Source organism: Dioscorea cayenensis, chromosome 17 (assembly GCF_009730915.1).
Source record: "Dioscorea cayenensis subsp. rotundata cultivar TDr96_F1 chromosome 17, TDr96_F1_v2_PseudoChromosome.rev07_lg8_w22 25.fasta, whole genome shotgun sequence".
NCBI classification, from domain to species: Eukaryota; Viridiplantae; Streptophyta; class Magnoliopsida; order Dioscoreales; family Dioscoreaceae; genus Dioscorea; species Dioscorea cayenensis.
In genome coordinates this window covers 6,006,176-6,018,006 of record NC_052487.1, presented here as the reverse complement: position 1 = coordinate 6,018,006, position 11,831 = coordinate 6,006,176, and the positions used below count along the sequence as shown (strand labels likewise).

The window sequence follows — 11,831 nt, the reverse complement described above, 5'->3', positions numbered from 1 at the left end:
AGGCCAAATGAGGGCTGTTATACTTTATACTATACAAAAGCCCTAAACTGAAGTAGGTAGTCCCGAAAGCCTCACAAGATAAAACCCGCTCGACTCGTGCTTCTTTCAAGGGAAGCACTAGGGGAAGGTCTTTCAATGCCTTAGTTCTTCCCTAAACTGGTGGTTCGCTGACCAGCTGTGAGACTTTTTTTCTGTAGCAGAAACTGGCAATCATGGACAATGGTCCTGAGGGTCCATGGGGGAGTCGCCTTCTGGAGGAGCATCTGGATTGTAATCTTAGAGTCCCCGCACCTGCCTCAATTGTATGAAAAAACAGATTAGAATCCCGGGCCAAAACCTCTGCTCGGTTGTTGGTAGACTGGGTGATTGGGATCGAATAGCAAGCAAGTACCCGGCCATCATGGTGTCTTATAATAATAAGACCTCCGGCCCCCGCAGGTCCCATTGAGAGGCAGAGCCATCCAAATTTAGCTTGACTCTACCCTGGTCTGGGGGAGCCCATCGAGCATTGGTTCGAGTCCAGCTCGTGACAGGGCCTTGGTCATCTCGATTGGAATAAGAGCAGCCGTCTCGTACAAAGGGGAAGCAGAGACCACGAACAGACCCCCCTTTTTCTCAAGCAATGGCAACAGATACAGAGAAAGCAAGTCCAGAAGCAGGAGGCAATCAACAGTACGACAAGAAATGGTAGAGCTCCAAAGAGATGTGAGTCAGATCAGAGTACGGAACCGAGTGAGGGACAGACAGCTGAAAAACGCTCTAGAGCGCGGAGCTTCAAGATGTGCGCGCTAGCCTTTCGCCGCTTTAGTTGAACCATTGCGCTTGCTTCTCTTATTTTTTTATCCAGTTTTTCTAAGCGAAATCCTTCTTCTTCATGCTGACGACTCTGATTGCTCAGTCGGATAGATTGGATCGGGCACAAAACTCCAATCAATGAATGCTGCTTGCTGACTCGTTCTCCCTCTCTTCCCGAAGCTATCCTTAAACAACAGCGAGATCCTTTGGTCCTCCACCATACACAGAAGGGAGGAAAGAAGAACGCAACCCAAAGAAAGCTTTTCGTTTTAGCAGGTGACTGAAGATCCGTGTGGCGACCGAGTCTGTTATCATCGTCTTTGATCCCAGGAACAGAAAGAGTGACCATTCCTTTTGTCGAATCTCAAGAGCAATCTCATTTCGAGAATGAGGAGCAGTCACGATGGAGTAGCCTGTCATGTTTCGAGGTCTCACCTGTGTTGACCACGAAGACGCGGAAACTTTCTCCGAAATCTATGGCTTTCTGTATTGGACGATCTATGACTGGTCCTTCACTCCATTAAAAAAAAGAAAAAGCCGATTAGGTTGCCACTTGAGAGCTTGCTCTTTCTGGCCTCGAGCTGTCTTGACTTACGTGGCAAGCAAGGGTTAGAGCCTAGCTTTCAACTCAGACTAGCTTTACCAAGTGCACAACAAGGATAGCGGCCCCCAACAGAGATAAGAGATATTGGTTTGGTGGACAGAGCCTAGGTCGCCAAGCCTAAGCCCCCCTTGAAAGAGTGCATAATAGCTCACTGATCGAGCGCTCTTGCGCCGAAGATGAACGGGGCTAAGCGATCTGCCGAAGCTGTGGGATGTCAAAATGCATCGGTAGGGGAGCGTTCCGCCTTAGAGGGAAGCACCCGCGCAAGCAGGTGTGGACGAAGCGGAAGCGAGAATGTCGGCTTGAGTAAGGCAAACATTGGTGAGAATCCAATGCCCGAAAACCTAAGGTAAGGGTTCGTCCACAGGGGTGAGTTAGGGCCTAAGATTAGGCCGAAAGCCGTAGTCGATGGACAACAGGTGAATATTCCTGTACTACCCCTTGTTGATCCCGAGGGACAGAGGAGGCTAGGTTAGCCGAAAGATGGTTTTTTTCGGTTCAAGGACACAAGGTGACCTTCCTTTTTCAGGGGGGTAGAGGAAATACCTCGAGCCAATGTCGCGCGTAGGCGCTGAAGTCGCTCGAATGACCTTCACCAATAAGATTTGGAAATCCAATTCTTTCTCCACCGCTTCCTGATGAATGATTGATAGGAAGGGATTGCCTGGGCTTCCGTGCATCCGATCGACTTATACCTCGCAGCCCTGTCTCCAGGATTTCATTCAATAGATCCAACCAATTTCTAGGGTAGATAGAGGAGTTCGGCCCCTGCTTCTTACTTTGCTCCACAGGCACCAAAGATCAAGAATTCGAGAAAGAAAGATTGTAAGGTGGGTTTAACAGCTTCGAAGGAAAGGTGAACAGCCCCAGTCGGTCATAAAGGAAGGCAGCGCGGAAGCTACCGCTTAACGAAGGCCGACCACTACAGCTCCGCTGTTCTCTTTCGCCTAGCGGTGCATCGGGCCTACTTTCTATCTATGCACCTCTTATTCAGGAAGGTTAACTTACCCTTCTTTTTTTTCGAGCGCGGAGCCCGCCATTCCACTCCCAAGCCCAGATCTCCATCTTCTCTTTCGTGGTCTGAACCTAAATGAAATCTAACCCCTACTGAGACAAAGGCAGGCCGCCTATCGGGCTCTCTCCGCAAACTTGCAACTTCGATTCGAGTGGCATCCAAAGGTTAGGTCATCCGCGTACCGTGCATATCGGCGATTGGTCCCAATTCGGTTCGTAATCCATTTGTTTAGGTATATGTTCGCTAGAAGAGGAGATAGGTTCCATCTCTTTTCGTGCATTTTTGTATTCGCGGACTTTCCAAGGCCAGGCTTCGCATCAATGACGGAATCGGTCATCGGCAACTATTCTGAGTCTTTCCGTCATCTTATCCCGCCTGAGAAAGTCCAAGCATTTCTCACGCACAGGCCTATGGCCTTAAGCAAGCCCCTTCATCAAAGTCTGAAATTTCTTGTTCTAGTTTCGTTAGCTGAACTTACTTTTGACGGTTGGTTTGGTTGAGTCCTGGGAAGAAAAACCTTGCCTATTTGACTACCAGTCAATGAATGATTGATTGATTAGCAAAGCAACGAAAAATGAGTTTTGAGGACAGTCAGGTGTACGTACTTTGTTAAGTTAACGGTCGAGATTTATATTCATTTGTATTAGCTGACTGAACAGAACATCAAGGTGACAGGATTCGAACCTATGGCCCTCTGTACCCAAAAACAGATGCGCTGACCAGACTGCGCTACACCTCGTCTCCCCGGAACATATAGATCCACCCGATCTATAAACACTCGAACCGAACTCGCCCACCCCTGCTTTGGGGCACAGGGACGCGAGAACCACCGCTTTTTTTGGAAATCTGCCGATCAGCCTCTTTCACTTGAATTTCTTCCTTCATCCGGCTCGCTCTCGGCTACGTGTCCTTTGGACCAAAAGCCCGCTCAGAAGTGGATTCGAACCACTGACACAAGGATTTTCAGTCCTTTGCTCTAACCTGCTGAGCTACCTGAACCACTTTCATCGCCTCCGACCCGAAAAACGGAGTTCTGGAAGCATGTGTTAAGCATATGTTTCTTATCCGAAATCTCCCTACTGAATTGGGCTTTTAGGATACAGCTGAGCGACTCAGTAGTCCGTGCTACTGAGCCTTCAGCTTTTCTTATATATGATACCACTTCTTGCAGTTCTGGTAGTCTCTTTCTTCGGTAAGGTAGTCTAGTCTGTCTACCCGCTAGTGTAGTCAAGCAAGTCGGTAAGCCGCTTAGGCTTAGTCAAGTAAGTCAGCCAGTCTCTTCGCTTTGGTAAGTGAGGTAGTCTTTACTGTTAATCCGGTAAGTGGTACGCGATCGATCTCTTCTTCTTCTTCAAAGACATGCCGCTCTTGAGATCAGTTCCATTCTTGCTCCGGATTAGTCATGAGGGTCAACACACCCTTACATAAGAAAGAGATCCGGCAGTCTCAGAGGACTAATACCAAAAAATTTGGTGACATCAATCCAATTCTCATATCAGAAAGAAAGACTTATGACATGGCCAACGAAGCAAGAGTTTGATATTGTTCAGAGATTAAACTCTTATCCCACCAAGTGGAAAGCAAATATGAACCAACAAAGGAAATTGTTTTTCTTTGTTGGTTCGTATCTACTTTCCACTCGCACTCGTTTATCCAAGCGAATCGAACTACAGGTCTAAGGCTTTGAAGCTGATTCGAATTGAATTGGAGTCAAAGAGGTAGGGATCTGATTGATGGAACCGATGGTGGTAACCGACTGAGAAGCCTAGGTCTAATTATCTCGAATCTGGCTGGCTCGCATTCCATTCTTTCCAAAAGCAAGACTTGAGGTAGGAAGCAACGAACAGGTAAGCAAGAGTGAGAGAGGAATAGCGGGATGAGAGTAAGCAGTACTTGATAGCTGACTTTGCGTGTGCGAGGAGATTAGCGAATTCTTCAAGCCCTAACATGGTTGGATTTCCTCAATGCTAGGGACAATAATGGAGATCCAGACAACAACTGAGACAGTCAATGGTCGTTGACAAAAAGCGTGAATCCCACTTTTGGCGTCTCAGATCGACATGAGTGGAGTCTCGGCGCTCTTACATCCTCCTATTCGGTTTGCCTCTCAGGATCTGAGGGTGGTGTGAGAGTGGAACCAACCTTGTCTTTCTGTCACTGACACAACAGACGAGCTGACAAGAGCACTAGCATCAAGATTTTGAATCCACATCCACAACATCGCCTGAATCACAGAAGAAGGGAGGAACTAGCTATTGATGAATCTGAACGAACAGCTCTAGTCGGAATTCTATACGTTCTAACGACCCGGCCCTTTCCCTGAAGGCAATTCCGAATTCAAAGTATCCTCTTTCCCATCCGCTTAGGGATGAGATCCCCTGGCCAGTAAGGAAGAACTGGTGGCATATAGCTCTCTTTTTCTATCCCTCTCTTTAATTCAGGAGATAGGTTGCATCCGTGCGCACGATCTGACCATAGGCCCAACGGCACTATTTCATATAGGGCAATGGAATCTTCTGAACGTTGGAAATGTAGTTGCAAAGGGTTTTTGATTTTCCATTTCAAACGGAAGAGCTCACTTCCGGCTAGCTGCTGCTAGCGGGTGTTCTCCAATAGTTAGTCCGTATTCGTCATTTAGTCGTTTAGCTTGATGACGAAGCATGATTGTCTGCTAGTAAGAGTGGCAAGCCTCTCAATCTAAAGTGGCAAAGTCCCGCGGGGGAAGAAAGCTGCTAAGGCGGGATGATTAGCAATGGCAGAAGCTACTCTCCTTATTCCTCCATCCGTGGTAGGGGCAGCTCGCTCAATCAATCCTTTATCCGTAGCTTCTTACTTTATCCATTTATCCGACCAACACAAAATCCTTCTCGCTTTGATGGTCGTTCTTACAACCGCCTGATGCCCGGCCTTTAGTCTTGCTTGATGTCCGCATTCAGTCTTCCCAACTAACAATAGCAAGTGCAGCAGGTCTATCTCTCCTTGGCGGGACAGGTTCAAGTCCTGATGTCCGGCGGATTTGACCGATCATTCTATTCGCTGATAGTGGGGGATCAACCAAAAATAGAAAAAAGAATGCAGCCCGGGCAGAGGAGATGTGAAATCGGACCTCCATTCACTTTTTCTTTTTTTCTTACTCTCCTTCTCCTCCCGCCTCCCTCGGCCCTGTTAGAGTAGTTGTATGATCGCGCGGCATGCGTCTCAAACGGTATAAGCTTTCCTTCCCAGTCTGTATCTTCCATTCTTCGATCGGACTCCGAACAACTCCAATAGCAATGAACAGGAAGGTCTCCCATTCACTCCCTTTGTTTAATGAACCAACAGCTCGGACCTCCCAGTCTCTTAGAAGACCTGTTTTTTTTCTGTCCCGGGTGTGTGGTGTATTGGTATAGGGTTCGAGGGGACCGGAGCTACTGCCCATGTTCACAAGCACAATTCTCCTCCCGTCCATTACAGCATTCGATCATAAACTTCGTTAACCCGTACAGCCGGTCATCATCCCGTCGAGAATAAGAATAGACCTACGGAAGCGACCAAGGGTTGGGGAATCTCCGGTCATCAACAATCAGCCATGGAAAGATAGCCTGAGAGTCTAATCTCGAAGAAATATCATGCTTTTCCTACCCTAGCATCCGCTAAAGCTCGGACATCGGGAGAAGTAGCTTAGCTGGTCCAGGAATATGCTAGCGAACGGAACCCGACCTGCCTTCGCTCGATGAGCTCATTATTCTCAAACCATCCCTGCCGTACTCTGGTCATCGGCCGGCAGTGGCCGTGGCTGAGTCCTTGCGGACATTCACCTTGGCTGGGAATTCAAAAACTTTTGCCTTTCACTTGGCGGAGACTTTGGTAACCCTTTTATGAACCGAATTTGAAGCTAGCTAAAGAAAAACGTTGATGAGAAAGATGTAGCTGCTGAGCGAGAAAAATCATCACACTGCTGTCTTGAGAAACCGTTCAGACTCGGCGGAATTCCGATTCAGTAAAGGAAATTTCTTTTTCAAGCTGTGTTTTGATTCGAAGGGAAGGACTGAACACTCATTTCTGAGCTGGTTGAGAAAGCCTAAGGCTAGTCACAGACGGTTCAGGGAGAAAGGGACGAGAGAATACGACACACACACACCACGGGTCGTCTTCAGCATGAAAAAGAATAACCTTTGTTCCGAAGGCCCTAAGTTAAGCGAATTCCTTTTTTTATGGTCAAAGACCTTTCCCCGAAGCGGTTGTTTTTTACTGCTAACTATTATAGTATAGGAGGATGCCGTCCCCCGCGATTACCAGTAGCTTCGCTTGTTTAATATCGTGCAAGTTAGGTTGTGGTTGTATTGGCTGCAAGCAGAACGTAGGCGCTGTAGGTGTGTGTTGACCATGCACTCTCGCGTCGTGTAATGTCGTATGTATGATAGAGGTGGTGTGGTGATTGATCTCAATGCTTATGGTTATCCCCAAGGAAAAAAACGAATGAATGAAGCGTTGATCGTACTCGGATAGAGATAATGGTCTTCCTCTTCTGTCTCCAAGCCGGCCATACATAATAGAATAGATAGGCGAAGCAGCCAATAGCAGTCTCGCCTATCGATAGATAGCAGGTTGCTTCCAAGCTCAAACCATTTGAAACGGAATTGTTGCTTTTTCTTGTTATTGAGAGAGTGGTATTCTCCGCCCCTGTCAAATAAAGAGATAACTGGAAGAGAGAAGGAAAAAGAGCAAACAAAGGATTGACAAGTCTAATGGGAGAAGAACGTTGACTGCTAGAAAATCTAACCCAAGCGGTCTAACCCCCGGGGCACCGAAAGACGCTAGACGCGGCAAGCGAGATAAAGAAAGCAGCTGGACTGCCTTGCCGTGGGATAGTTTTTCTCCAATGAGAGACTGTTTTTGGGCAAGACAAAAGACAGGAACTCGCCCAAGGGATAATAGCAGATTGCTGGCGATGACTTGGTGAAATGCAGGGAATCCTAGAGATAAGGTTCGAGAACCTAAAGCAAGACGACTTCGGTTCCGACCGAATAGAGCCCTTTAAGCGAGAGGGTGATTTGTTGGCGTCTTGCGTAACAAGGGCAAGATGAAAGGCGGAAGCGTTCGCCTACTTTGATAGGCAACGCATTGCAAGCAAATAGAGCAGAGAGCTTCCCGTTTGTTTCTATTAGAGTCGCGAGCTTGTTGTAGTCGGTCCTAAAGGGAGAACCCTGCTGCTTACTTGCTATATCCCCGCGTCCTTGCACGGCTCGTTTTTCTTCGAGCCCTGCTTCCCCCTTCCCCTTCTCCCCAGGGACCGACCCGACCGTATGGAGTATAGCCAAGTGGTAAGGCATCGGTTTTTTTGGTACCGGCATGCAAAGGTTCGAATCCTTTTTACTCCAGATTATGAACACCCTGATCGGATCTGTCAAGAACGAGCTGACAACTACAGGGGAAGCGGGAGTAAGGAATTAACCCTAAAAACAAAGGAAAAAAAAAGAACATGAGAAAAAACAAAAAGATCACTTCTATACGTCCGTATATATATATTTTCCTTTGTTTTTTTTTAATCACGCAGAAAGGAACCTTCACCCCACCCCTCGCGCCACCGGGTGGCGGGTGGGATGGTAGACTTTTTCTTCGCCAATTTGATAGCGTCTTTTCCATTCATTCCCAGGGGGTTACTGTAGCATCCATGATGAAGAAGAAGAAAAGCCACAAATCTAGAAGATTCCAACCTTATTTCTTTATTTAAAAGTCTGCCGAAATTCACAGCCACCCCTAAAATAAAAATTCATACAAAAAGGTCCCTCAAAAGTCACCAATGATCCCTGAACCATAAAAATAATATTTCAACAAGGTCCTCACAAACTGTCCAACGGTCCCTAGATTATAACACAATATTACAAAAATGTCCCTACCTCCTTCCCTTCTAGTCCTTGGTTTCAAAAAACATTTCATGTCAATCCTTTTTCATTACTCATGAATTCAAAATCTTCTAGAAATTTCCACACTTAGGTCCTTGTTCTTTCCACTTGGGGTTTTTCAACAAAATTGTTCTGTAGAAAAATCTTATTGCAACTATGATAATACCCTGAATATAATTTCCTACAGGTATGCAAAAGTTCAGGGTATTATTACATACGTGGTGATTGATCAGGATTAGGATTCAACTCTAATTGAATTATAATAGCTTTTATTGGTATTATTATAATAATAATGTCTAATTTTGAAGGAAAATAATTATGTCTGATATCACTTTTAAATAATTTTTAAAATTTAAATGGGTTTTAATATAAAAAAATGTTTATTTTGACACTAATTAATTTGTTTGGGGGATCTTTCAATCAAATAATTATTTATACTCATTTTTGGATATTATACAAATATTTATAAAAGCTAACTATTTAGGGAGGTTTCGAGTAAGTTACCTACCTATCTTTATAAAATTGCTTATCAAAAGACAATAGTTTGGAAAAAATAAAGTTTGATTCATTTTTAATTCAATTAGTATTTCAAACTGACAATTTTTATCTTAATTAACTTTTAAATAAAACATAAATGGAATCATAAATAAAAAAAATTAAAATGAAATAAAAATGGTTAGTTCAACCAATAAAGAATTAAAAATTTTGTTAGTGATACTCAAACCTGTTGTTAATGATATATAATCGGTCAGTGATAACCCAAAATTCTGTTGGTGATAGGCTAAAATTCCGTTAGTGAGAGTACCGCATTCCTTCAATAATAACCCAAAATTCCGTTAGTGATAATCCAACACTCCATTGGTGATATTCCATAATTCCGTTGGTGATAGTCTAAATTCCGTTGGTGATAGACAAAAACTATGTTGCTAATAATCTATAATTCTGTTGGTGATAATTCAAAATTTCGTTGGTGATATTATGTAATTTCTGTCGGTGATGATCTACAACTCCATTGGTGATAGCAAGAGAATCCGTTGCTAATAATCTATTATTTCATTGGTGATAATTCAAAATTCCATTGATGAAAGTATCAAATTCCATCGTTGAAAATTCAAAATTCCCTCTCTGATAGTATCGAATTCCATCTGTGATAATCCAAACTTCCGTTGGTAATAATCCAAAACTCTGTCACTAGTATATAACAGTTTTTTTCCAATGGAATTTCTGACGGAAACTGTCACCGATGGAATAGTCCATTGGTAATAATATAATATTCCGCCACTAATATGTTTTAATGTGCTAAATCTTTTCCATTGGAATTCAATCTCAAAATCCATCGTTGATATTGACTTTCACCAATAGAAAAATTCCGTCTCTAATGCGCATGTTTTTTTAATGTTTTTTCATAAATAATACATTATTATTATTATTATTATCATTATTATTATTATAAAAACTGTATTATTTTAAAAATAATATTAAAACTTACGCTAAAAGGACGTGTAATATTTTTGCAACACATTATTAATCATCCCATAAACAATAATATTAATATTACTATAAATGTTTCTAGAAATGCTTTTTATAGATGAGCTAATTAGTGATACTCTAAATAATTTTACTAATGATTTTAATAAATGAACTTGTTAATGATACTATAAACGAACCTCCACTTTTAATAATACTATAAATAAGTAGTTCACGAACCTTAACAAGTCGAGCTTGTGGTGCTCATGCTCAACTCATCTACCTTAGGAACTTAGACATTGAGCTTAGGAGTCGTTTGTTTACCTTAATAAACAAGCCGAGCTAAGCCGTTAACAATGTGAGCCTTCGAGTTTTTAACGAACCCATTGATTCATTTACAACCCTAAAAATAGAATTGAAAGTTTTATGTGATTATTATTTTCCTCAATCTTTAACAATATTCTAAACCAACAGCATCCATAATTTTCATAAACACCCTACCTATTAAATAAGAATGCTCTCATTATCATCAAAATTGCAACTTTTTTCTAAAATTAAAAAGATTTAAGAGGAAAACACATGATAGTCCTCTGTGAAGTTTTTACTTACATAATGTATGTTAATTTTTAGGATTCTAAATAATGTTTTAAAAATGTGAATTTATACATGAAAATTACCGATTAACCATGCTTTTGAGTTCAAATTCTAAATGAACCCACACTTCCCTCGGGCCATTGCATGCGGGATGCGAGAGAATTAAGATTACGATTAGTTTTATTTGATAATTTTGTTGGAAAACAAAGAACAATTTAAAAAATCTTCATATTTTATTATTAAATTATATATAGAGATGAAAAATGTGAAATATTTTAAAAAATTAAAATAAAGAAAACCACCAAATAATAGGTTAATATAAAATCAATTAGGGACAAATAAGTAATTTGCTCAAAATTTAAATGTATATCACAAGTGCAATGTGTAGTTGCCATTTCATTTCTTTCTTTAATAAAAAAGTTATTGTTGAAATTCTACTCGTCTAACCTTCCTTCAATAAAAATAATTATTAATTTTAAATTAAAATATATTTTTTAGTTTTCGTTGATATTAAGGAAATGAAAACTATAACCTACAATAAGATTCTTGTAAATTTGCAATGTAACTATTTTGTGAAGCCCGTCTAAGGACCAATTTATTTATTCATTTAATTTATGAATACAGAGAATAAAGTTTGAATTGGAACTATAATTAAATTCATAAATTAAAAAAATAAAATAATGATTGAAGACCAAGTCGGACTAGGCAACTGTAGTTATTTATGCCAATAAATTATATTCCACTTTCATTAAAAAAAAGCAAATAAATTATAAGATGATCATTTAAATTAAATAAATACACAGAAGGCAAGACAAAGAATATGTGTTTCATTGTAAAAATTAAAGTTCACTAATTATGAATTTTTTAAGTTATTTAAATTAATATCTCATATATAATGTCTAAAATTTCAAATAATCTCATTAAAAAAATCTGATTTTATTTATTATTACAATACATTTCTTTACAAGTGCTAGCCGGAGACATACATACAAGCATATATATATATATATATATATATATATATATATATATATATATATATATATATATATTAATAAAATATGGACAATTCAGGGGAGGCGCACAAACACAGAAGTATTAATTCATCATCTTTGTGTTTTTATTCACTGCAAGAAATACAGGCAAAAACAACGGATTGTTCCGTCGCTAAAAACTACATTTCCATTGCTATAAATATTTGGATCAAGATTGAGTAGTTAGCAATTGTGGTGAAAGTTTTTTTCTTCTTCGAGAAATCTTCAATATCAGGATTAGAATAGTATATTTTACGAGCTTGTTCTTTTGTCAAGAGTCTGTGATGCCCTTGGTTGGTGTTCCTTTCTACCAAGGTAGCCTCATTATTCGGTATGATAAGAATGTTAATTTTGCTAACTTGAATTTAAAATAAATAAAATAACTTTGCAAGAAAATAAAGAAACTAGAATGACAAAAGTTTTAGAAAAGAACTTCT

The 11,831-nt window shown here is 40.9% G+C and overlaps 2 non-coding genes across 2 annotated transcripts; both read right to left on the bottom strand.

Annotated features, from left to right (window-relative positions):
• Positions 1-3,077: 3,077 nt before the first annotated feature.
• TRNAQ-UUG lies at positions 3,078-3,153 on the bottom strand. Its single transcript has one exon. It is a non-coding gene; the product is annotated as a tRNA-Gln (tRNA).
• Positions 3,154-3,339: 186 nt separating this feature from the next.
• On the bottom strand, positions 3,340-3,413 carry TRNAF-GAA. Its single transcript has one exon. It is a non-coding gene; the product is annotated as a tRNA-Phe (tRNA).
• Positions 3,414-11,831: the final 8,418 nt, after the last annotated feature.